Raw genomic sequence first — 11,151 nt, forward strand, 5'->3', positions numbered from 1 at the left:
ACAAACATGTTCAACTAAGAAAATAAAATCACTAGGCTTAATCCCTTATATTGATGTAATGTACAATATAGTGTAGCGATCTTTAGTTTGACAGTATACTTATTATTAAGTAACATGTCTCATTATAAATACATTAGGGTTAAATCACATTTCTATAGGACACAGCCTGGTATTTTATTTATTTAAACGGTATCTATATTACTTAAATTCACCGCCCTGTATCCTAAGAACCGCCCGGTACCCCATCTTTGAATCCGTCGGGGTACCGAACGGTACCCAATCTTTGAAACTGGCAGGGTACCGCCCGGTAGCCTATCTTAAGAACCGTTAAGGTACCGCCCGGTATCTACAGAACCGCTCGGTATCCCATCTTTGGAACCGTCAGGGTATCGCCTGGAATTATATGGGGGTGTGAGAGAGATCAGATAGTGATAGAGTGGAGATAGTAAGCTAGAAGACTTGAGACTGATATGGTGTTAGTGACTTAGGATTATTGTTCAACTGTTTTATTATGTCCAACTGATATACATTTAAACAGATTACTAAGTGATTTGATTTGAAACTTAGTGCTGTGGTTTGTTTTCTTTGTGCCATTTGAACATGGATTTTACGTAATTTACGCTACCACATCGACAAACACGAATGCATTCAAAAACGACAACGCTACAAAAGTTCGAAACCCTAGTTAAAACAAACATTAATTTTTGACGGACCATCCAACTGTGTCATAAAATATTTCTAAATGGTATAGTGTTACTTTTATTAAAATCTTTAAAACAGTAAAACAAAGTACAGTTACTGTAAAAACAAAGGAATTAAAGGTGACATCATTTTGTTGTATCACTCTAAGGGAAGGTGATATCATTTACGGTTGGGAGTGAGCGTTTTAACAAGAGGATTTTGAATATCAATATAATGACTTGGTAAGAGCTGAAAAGAAACAACCTTGTTCAATGTACAAATAAAAAGAAGTGATAATTACATGTATGTTTGCCATTCAGACAACTATCCACGCGAGTCTCGATAAGGTATGTACAAACAATGTACAAAGAATATATGGTGCTAATGAATATTCTGTCCTAACAAAATGCAGAATACAATTGTGTACAAAAACAATTAAAAAAACCGGTCGAAAATCCATCCACCAAAATAAAAATTCTGCCCCCTTCCATTATAGAACCAAATGGTGTTAGTTTCTGTTTAATTTTTTTTTATATCTAACTGTGATATACCGATTTCCTTACCTGCCAATGGTTATCCGATATGAAATGTATCGATGAAATAAATTTAGATGACTCTTCTTAACTTAATAGTCAAACAAGGAAATGCTATGCGTTTTACACGGAAATGGTGTATAAAGGACCACTGTTTTTTCTCTTTCTATACAACAAAGAGATAAATATAAAGATACAAAAACGTCAAAAATAGACTACAATGAAAAGTTTTTCCGCCCTTATATGATTTTTCAAAGATGCGTACATTGTTTTGTGTTCCTATTGATGTTAACTTCCGTGAAGGAAACAAAAAAAAAATCGCGACCATTAAAACGACGAACTTTAAAGCTAATGTTTACACATGACATTCACATAAAGAAATATAAATTAGAGAGAAACAGTCATGTTATCATTGTAGTACTGACAATCATAGATTGATATATTAGAATAATTGAGAGCGAAAGCTATGATGACATTTAAGTACTAACACGTTGCGTAAAATGAACAGCTATTGAGCGATATAAGATCTGATAACTCTGATATGCTGAAAAGCTATGTGTTTTTTGTGATAAACTTGTATATGTGACTACACCAAAAGTTTCAAAATAATTCCAAGGGCAGAAATAATACATAAATTTGGACTACTGGCGATGTTTCCAGGCGTTGTTGTTTGTCCCTGTTGATCTCGAACTTGTTCTTGTTGTTGATCTGTAGTCATGTTGTCATAAGATCTCTGATACCATGTTGTTTCATCATGTTGTTCCTGTTTGTTGAGTGTTGTTGACTGTATGTTTGTCCAGAAAACATCATGGCTTTCTACAACTGTTGCTCTAAAACAGCAATATACAAAAATATAAAATTGAGAACAGAAATAGGAAATATGTCAAAGAGACAACAACCCGACTAAAGTGCAGACAACAGCATAAGGCCACCAAAGGATCTTCAATTTTCAGATAATTATATACAAAATATTTAGAATCAAAAGTAAATCATTCATGACATTGTCAGACATCATCATAAAATCTATATCAGCATGAAATTGAAAGACGTTATAAAAGCCCGTATCATCATCTTGACATTGTAAGACTTAATTATAAAAACCCATATCATCTTGACATTGTTGTATATTCATGACATTGTTAGACATCATTATAAAAAAAACCCAAATCATTGTCCGCCACGTACGATAGGGTGAACTTAAGTAAATAGCAAAATAGGGAAGCCGGTAAATATCAGGTTGGTGTTTTATTTTTAAGTCCTAATAAAAAATAAGCTTAATCGTTATAACAACTTAGCTAACTCGTTATAACGACTTGGCTTTCTCGTTTAAACAACTTAGCTAACTCGATTAAACAACGTAGCTAAGTTATTTTTCTCTCTTTGTTGAAAGCCCTATACTTGTATTCTTACACAAGCAATGTTTCTTTGTATAGACACATGTCCATCATCATACCTCGCATAAAGCCCACTAAGGTTTGAAGTTGTTTTGGTTGTTGAATGGTTGCTTCAGACACACACAACCAAGTCGCGTTTTATTCATGTTAATCTAAACCTTAATATCAATAAAGTCCTTTAAAAACTATAAATGATAGTTCATAAACTGCACCTACCTTGTGCGCATCTTCTTGTATAGATATAAAAAGTTGGTAATATTGTAATAATTTTAGTACGGATCGTAATCTGTTGAATCGAACGGTGCGTTGATTTACTGTTTACACGATCACGTAATGAATCTTGACCATTTACAAAAACGTCTAACCGTTTTGTAGATATGACATCTGTTTAAGAAAATCTTGGACCAATAGATATATGACATCTGTTTAAGAAAAGCTTGGACCAATAGATATGTGACATCTGTGAAAGAAAATCTTGAACCAATAGATATATGACATATGTTAAAGAAAAGCTTGGATCAATAGATATATGTCATATGTTAAAGAAAAGCTTGGACCAATATATATATATGTCATATGTTAAAGAAAAGCTTAGACCAATAGATATATGTCATATATTAAGGTTCATGTGGACCCTATGGCTAAAATGGCCGATTTTCACCTCAAAATTTACTCTGAGTACAGACAAACCTGCGCATCTGTAAAAATTTTCAGGCATAGCATGCCCTAGATAAATGAATTGTAAGTATCTTTTATGTTTTAGAAAAATAAAAACTTACCAGGATTTTGCTGTGCACTTTTTTTATTCCTTAAGAAGGTGCCAAAATAAACTAAGTTGGAAACAGGTTTGAGAACTTCCCCTCAGGTAAAAATTAAAGTGAGCATTTTTAATTGACATGGAATTCAGATGGACAATAGATACCTGGCAATAATTGGTTATTTAAACTGTGTACCTGAGTGGACCATATCAAGGTAAACTCAACTGTTTGTTTATTTTATCATCTTCTGCAGGGACGAAAAAAAGTGTACGGCAAAATCCAGTTAATTTATGGATTTTCTAAATCATATAATGCATTTGCATTCTATTTATCTAGGACATGCTATGCCTTAAAACTTTTCCAGATGCACAGGTTTGCCTGTACTCAGAGAAAATTTTGAGGTGAAAACACGTCCATTTTAGCCATAGGGTCCACATGAACCCTAAAGAAAAGCTTGGACCAATAGATATATGTCATATGTTAAAGAAAAGCTTGGACCAATAGATATATGTCATATGTTAAAGAAAAGCTTGGACCAATAGATATATGTCATATGTTAAAGAAAAGCTTAGACCAATAGATATATGTCATATGTTAAAGAAAAGCTTGGACCAATAGATATATGTCATATGTTAAAAAAAAGCTTGGACCAATAGATATAGTCATATGTTAAAGAAAAGCTTGGACCAATAGATATATGTCATATGTTAAAGAAAAGCTTGGACCAATAGATATATGTCATATGTTAAAGAAAAGCTTGGACCAATAGATATATGACATATGTTGAAGAAAAGCTTGGACCAATAGATATTTGCATATGTTAAAGAAAAGCTTGAACCAATAGATATATGTATATGTTAAAGAAAAGATTGGACCAATAGATATGTGACATATATGTAAGAAAAGCTTGGACCAATATATATGTGACATCTGTTTAAGAAGAGCTTGGACCAATAGATATGTATCTAAAACTATAAATGAATAGTTTATGACGTTATTGATCAATGATTGCTGCTCACATAACGTTCAGTGGCAAATAGTTCATAGATATAGGAAGATGTGGTGTGAGTGCCAATGAGACAACTCTCCATCCAAATAACAATTTAAAAATTAAACCATTATAGGTTAAAGTACGGCCTTCAACACGGAGCCTTGAAATTTGGGACGGTAACAAATAACAAAGTAATTCCCCAGATTTATTTTAAAATTCTATGATAATTTAGATAATGTGCGATATATTTGTTCTTATCACTTACACGATTCTAAGCTGTCCATCTGCTTCAGATGGAGCAATCCACAGAAAACTGGATGCATTTTTATCTCCATTTTCTGTATGTGTTACTGCACTGTATTCCTGAATTAATAAAGGTTGTTTTAATATCTTTGTGATATCTAGACAGTAGTTATTCTGTGCTTATTTATATGGAACTTTTATGTTAAGTTGCTGTGTCCTAAATTGACTGTTCAAGAACATTCATGAAATAGATTATAAATTTAAACCATGCCAAATAAAATTTGGAATGTACATTTCTTATTATGTCATTAAAGAAGAAGGTTAAAGTATATATTTCGGTTGATTGATTGTTTGTTTTCGGCACTATTGGTCATATAATAGGGGACAGTTTTTATTTGTGAGCATAGATGGATCCAGAGGAGGGGAAGCTGGACCTCCCCTTTCCCTTTCGTAGAAAAACAATTAGTTGATTATATAGGGAAAAACTGAAGCATGACTGGAACGGCCCCCCTTTCGGTCGATCAGCGCCCCCACCCTTTATGAAAAGTTCTGGATCTGCCACTGGTGAGTGTGTAGAGGTAACCGTCGATCTTCGGAGGTACACGGACTATCCAAATTATCAAGAAAATGTGTGGAAAACCTGTCAACTTACAGCTTAAAAGTGTTGACAGGAAAGTAAATGAAATGAAAAATTTAGACCATTTAAATATCAAGGTCCCTTTAATACAGAAACAATTTGATCAGATATAAAACATCGTCATTATTTCCTTGATTATGCTTTGCATCGCTTAAAAAACTTGATTTGCTGGACGAAATTATAGTTTCACGTAGGCAGTAATGCTCCGCAGTAAAAACAAGCAACATTTTATGGCAATAGTTCTCTAACAGTCATTTTATCGGAATGAGTCATTATTGTATAGGCTTTGTAAAATATTAACCAAACATAATCGATAGGTTTAAGTGTGAAAACGTGTATATGATATTACCTTTTTCAAACCACACTTGGTATCAATTCTCAACACGTATCCTTGAGTTGAGCTGTCTGGATTATATTGGTGTTTAGGTTTACAGATGTGATATTGAAAAAGGCCATAAAATATATTGTATGAATGACAGTAAGTGATATCTATGATACTGACCACATTATTACATGCAAGTAGCTGTCTACTATCGCCAATATAAAATCCACTGACCATTGCGTCATCCTCAATTCGTCTCATTTGTATCATGTACCCTTTAAACAATGTACCTACAGGACTGCTTAGTGTCACTGAAATGTTAAAAACAAATAAATATACAAAATACTTATACTGTCTGAGAATTGAAATATATATGTGCTCGTCGTTGTATGTCTAAGTTTTATTCCTCGGAAGTCGAATGTAGCTGTCGGATTTGTTTGGTGTGCTACTAGTATCTTATATTTTTGGTTATTTCAGTGAGTGGACGTTAGGCCTATATTATGATGCTGAAATTACGATACATATACTAAAATGGTTTGGAGAGAGCATCCTTCAAACAGAATAGATCACAGATAGAAATGATGAAAACACCGGAGGGTCTTGGATTTTTAACATGTGAATGAACATGTGTCGAAATCGGTATGTGCAAAATTCGAGATCGTGAGCTTACAATAATGTTTGCGTGCGTTTGAATCATTTGGCATTTATCATATATGCAGATAAGTCGCATTAGATCGGCCGTTCAAGCAATCTCACTATACTCCTACTCAGTTGTATTTGATTAGCATTGTCACAATTGATATTCTTACCATTAACAATAGTTCCAAATGTATATGACGTTGTGTTAAGAGTGACAGTATAGGGATTTGGTGTCTGTTGAGGATTAGGACCATGACTTGGGATCATGCTGTCACAGACCGAGGATGGTGCTCCATTACGGTTACCGTATGTCACATGTTGCAAGCACAGACAAATATGTACGACCAAAACAACTTCAAGTAATTTTCTTTTGTTCATTTTCATTCCTGAAGAAAAAAAAAAGAATTATTTAAAATAACTACACTTAAACCATCTGATTTACAAGTTATTTGAAACTATTGTTTTTGTTAAATAAGATAAGCATGTTAAAGAAATCAAGGATCATGCCATTCAAATATTTGATTTTTAGTATTCGAAAGGGTCACTCCAAGATTCTGACAGAGAATATTACTGTTATAATTTAGGAACATGAGCATTGATATGAGCTTGCTATGCAGTATGGTGTTTTTGCTAATTTTTGAAAGCCGTATGGTGACTTAGTGTGTTGCCTACATCTATGCCATTTAGTCTTAAGCGGAGAGCTGTCAAAACCATGTCACAACTTTTTATCTTTATAATTATTAGAGGAAGTATAAGAGAGGCAAAATATAGATATTTAAACGAACAGAAAGCGCTACGAAAAATATATACCGTTTTCGTTTTAACAAAACAAAACATAGAAATCATAAAGCATCACGAGAACCCAAACAAAAATTGGTTTCATGAGACCCGATGTGTATGCAGATCTAGCCCCACGTGTGTCTTCCGTTGTATTGCACAAAACCGGTGATAAGTACTACTCTGTAAGAAGCATTCGAGAAAAAGATTAAAGTATTATGATTCCGTCAATTTGAACATATTCATTTTCATCTGTGAAACAGATTTTCCATGACGGTCAACAAGCTCCTACAACATTCAAACCGCAAATCATTGTTCCAATCAGGGAGAAGGGTTGGCGCCTTGAAATACATCGCCACACGCTCATTATGTGTCTGTCCCAAGTCAATAGCCTGTAGTTCAATGGTGTTTATTGATTACTAGTAATTTGATTTCTGTGAATTGTTTTGTAATCAATTAGGCTGTTAGATTTCGCATGGTCGTTTATAGCTATAGCCTAGTATAGTACGGGTATGGGATTTTAACCTTAGGCTGCACTGTTGCCTAAGATTGCTTACATCCACTTCATTTGAACTTTAGTGGATAGTTGTCTCATTAGCAATCATACTACATCTCCTTATTTTTTATTTTCTACTAAATCTTTACACATTTAATTTACGAAAGATTTTTCCTATAAGTGACAAACGTTGGGTAACAACCGTTATATGGGATATGATCTAGAAAGGAAAATAATCGCGACATTTGCAGTATATGTTATATATATATAGAAAAAGTAATACAGTTCAAAAGAAATATTAACGATCTTATTTCCAATTTATCAATCTTCATAATATTTCCACATTTAAAACCAGTTTTATATATTTTAGATTAAAAAGCAATTTTATATCTGTTTTCAATCTAAGTATGTTGCTCTTGCCAAAGATTATTTAGAAATAGTCTAACTTCTTTCAGCTTGTATCTTGGCAATCTAACCGTGTCATCATAATGTAGAAAGTCACCATTCATTCTATAATTCATTTTTCTTTCTATTATTGTCAAACTTACCTATCTCTTGCCAAAGATAAATGTAAAGAAATGAAGCCTTCCGTTCTTAAATTCTTCTTTTATACAGTATTTTTCTGATCTACTAAGTTTTCAGGCAAAGTTAGTATTTTTATGATATGAAATAAGATGCTACGCTGTGTCATTAAGGGTTACTTCTTATAAATAATTTAAACGGTTTCAAATGTCTTCATTATTGATTTGTACAAGTTAACTTTTGAGAAATATTCAGAAACTGCTTACACTTTATCTAATTTCATTAATATTTCAATAACACGATTCTTTACGTTTTTTTTTAAAGTGTAATAACAAATTTAGGAAACATGGAAACTATAAGTATTTTATTTTTTTAAATTATAATTCACTTTTGCGCCAATTATTAAGCCATAGATATGAAAATAAGGATATGTGGTATGATTGCGTACGAGGCAACTACCCACCTAAGTGCATATGAAGTGGATGTCAGCAATTATAAACGTCAACAACAAGGAAAACATCATAATCTTCTGTAAACTAAAACAATATTAAGTCCAAGGTTATGGTTGTCTTTCTGAAATTGTAAAAATCTCATCCCTTATTTTATTTGATCTTATTGATTTGTAGTGTGTCAAAGATCAAATTTATACGCTTAGTGTATGTTCACTTGTTTGTGTTTATATGCAATACGAAGGGATAAAGTTACGATACTGTTGTCAGGTCATTAAAGATTCAATTTGCTTATTTTGGCGTTAATATTAATTCACTTATAGGGTCTTTAAATCGGAACTAAACGCATTTATTTAAAAACCAGTTGTTGGCATGACACGGGTTATGTTCTTCTCATATATGTTATGATGGTATGATACTAAACCTCTCAGGGGAGGATTGTGGCTGATGTTCATATGATGAACACATAATTTTTCAATCAGTTTAATTGAAGTCTGGAGCTGGCATGTCAGTTAACTGCTAGTAGTCTGATGTTATTTATGCATTAATGTCATTTTGTTTATTTTCTTTGGTTACAACTTCTGACAACAGACTCGGACTTCTCTTGAACTGAATTTTAATGTACGTATTGTAATGCGTTTACTTTTCTGCATTGGGGGAGGGTTGAGATCTCACAAACATGTTTAACCCCGCCGCATTTTTGCGCCTGTCCCATGTCAATAGCCTCTGGCCTTTGTTAGTCTTGTATTATTTTAACTTTTAGTTTCTTGTGTACAATTTGGAGTTTATTATGGCGTTCATTATCACTGAACTAGTATATATTTGTTTAGGGTCCTACTGAAGGACGTCTCCGGGTGCAGGAATTTTTCGTTACATTGAAGACCTATTGGTGACCTTCTACTCTATGGTCGGGTTGTTGTCTCTTTGGCACATTCTCCATTTCCATTCTCAATTTTATATACATGTCTATTGATTGAATTAAGTCATTTCAGTTAATATTTTACAGTGTCTCTTACTATATTGTGATATTATACTATTGTTTCAGGTAAAGGTGAAAGTTGGTACGTTTTAATATAGGTACCAACTTTCACCTTTACCTGAAACAATAGTATAATATCACAGATCGGAATAAAAAGACATATAGACAAATAATGGTACAACAGACACAACATAGAAAACTGAAGATTGAGCAAATCAAACACCATAAGATAAGATGAACAAAGCACTAATGGTATGCATAACAATGACATGATCTGCCATTCCAGGTCTGTATTAGATTGGAAAATTGAGTTAGAGAATTTTCCTGTCTTATGTGGTTTGGCAGTTCATTCCATTATTGTGCAGCATTGACACGAAATGATTTTAATCCATATCTTGTAGTTTTAACTCTAGGTATGTCAGCCTTAGATCTAAATTATAACGTTGAGTTTTGATATTTATAAGGTCATGATGATAACTGGGACTTTTCTTGTGTGCAATTTTAAATGTTTCAATTCAAAAGTTAATTTTCATAGCTGTTTATATAGTCTTAATATATGAAGCGGAGAGCTCTTTCCAGTATTTTTTCATTTTTTTGAGATTTTTTTTCAATACAGAAATGCCAAATTACCGGACAATAATTAAAATTTGAAAAAATGAAGGAGTAGTAAGATGTAAGACGTCCCAACCTGTTTACATATTTGCCAATACGTTTAAGAATTTTAGTTGTTTAGAACTTTTTTTTACAAATTTGTGAGATTTGTTTATCAAATTTTTGTTCAAAAACTATCGTTACACCAAGGAGTTTAACATCTTCATCACATGAAATAGTATTGCCTCCTAAATTATTTTTTTTGTCTTTTTTCCAATATTAATGGCCTGGATAAGCTTTCATTAAATTTTGTGAAAACCATTTTGTATTTTTACTAAATTATCTTCATTATTGTCACAGTATGACAGGGTATTATCACCTGCATAATTATACATTATACATTGTACTATCTTGAACACAGTAAAAAGAATCATAAAAAAAAAGACATTAAACAACACTGGACCAAGAATCGACCCTTGGGGAACCAACCCCCTTTATCAGTATTTCCCAGTCACTGTAAGTGTTTCCGATCTTTATACGTTGGCTTCTATTTCAATGTAACTTTTGAATAATTTAAATGAGCTTTCAGAGACGTCATAAGCCTATAATATTAATAAAAGTAAATCTTTGGGCAAACAGTCGAAGGCTTTTGATAGATTCATTAGTATATATTTTTTCAACAAGAGTTTTTTTCCAATCTTCTATCACCAGCCTGCTTCTTACAATGCATATGCTCTGTCTGTAATGTCGTATCTTCTGCTCTTTTATTGTTGCTATATGTACATGCTGTTAGATTTCTTTGTATAGTGCATGTTCGTCGTTCGTACAACTATCTTCTGCTTTACTTTGTCCGAGTTTTTTTGTTGTCGTATTTTTGTGTTGCTAGCTTGTTATACTGCATGTAATTTGTATTTACTGGTACATACTGCTTTTAACACTTCAATTCGTTGTATGATTGATTTGTTATGTGCTTATAACATCAGACGGTTAAAGAGCTCTATGATTTTTAAAAGGGATAATGTTTTACGTCATCTACATGTATATATGAATACCCGAATTTAAATAAAATGACTTTCCTTTACTTACAACTAATTTTTTCTGCTTTATATACAAACGTAAACTTTTTCGAGATATAGGCG

The sequence above is a fragment of the Mytilus trossulus genome, chromosome 14, assembly GCF_036588685.1.
Source record: "Mytilus trossulus isolate FHL-02 chromosome 14, PNRI_Mtr1.1.1.hap1, whole genome shotgun sequence".
NCBI classification, from domain to species: Eukaryota; Metazoa; Mollusca; class Bivalvia; order Mytilida; family Mytilidae; genus Mytilus; species Mytilus trossulus.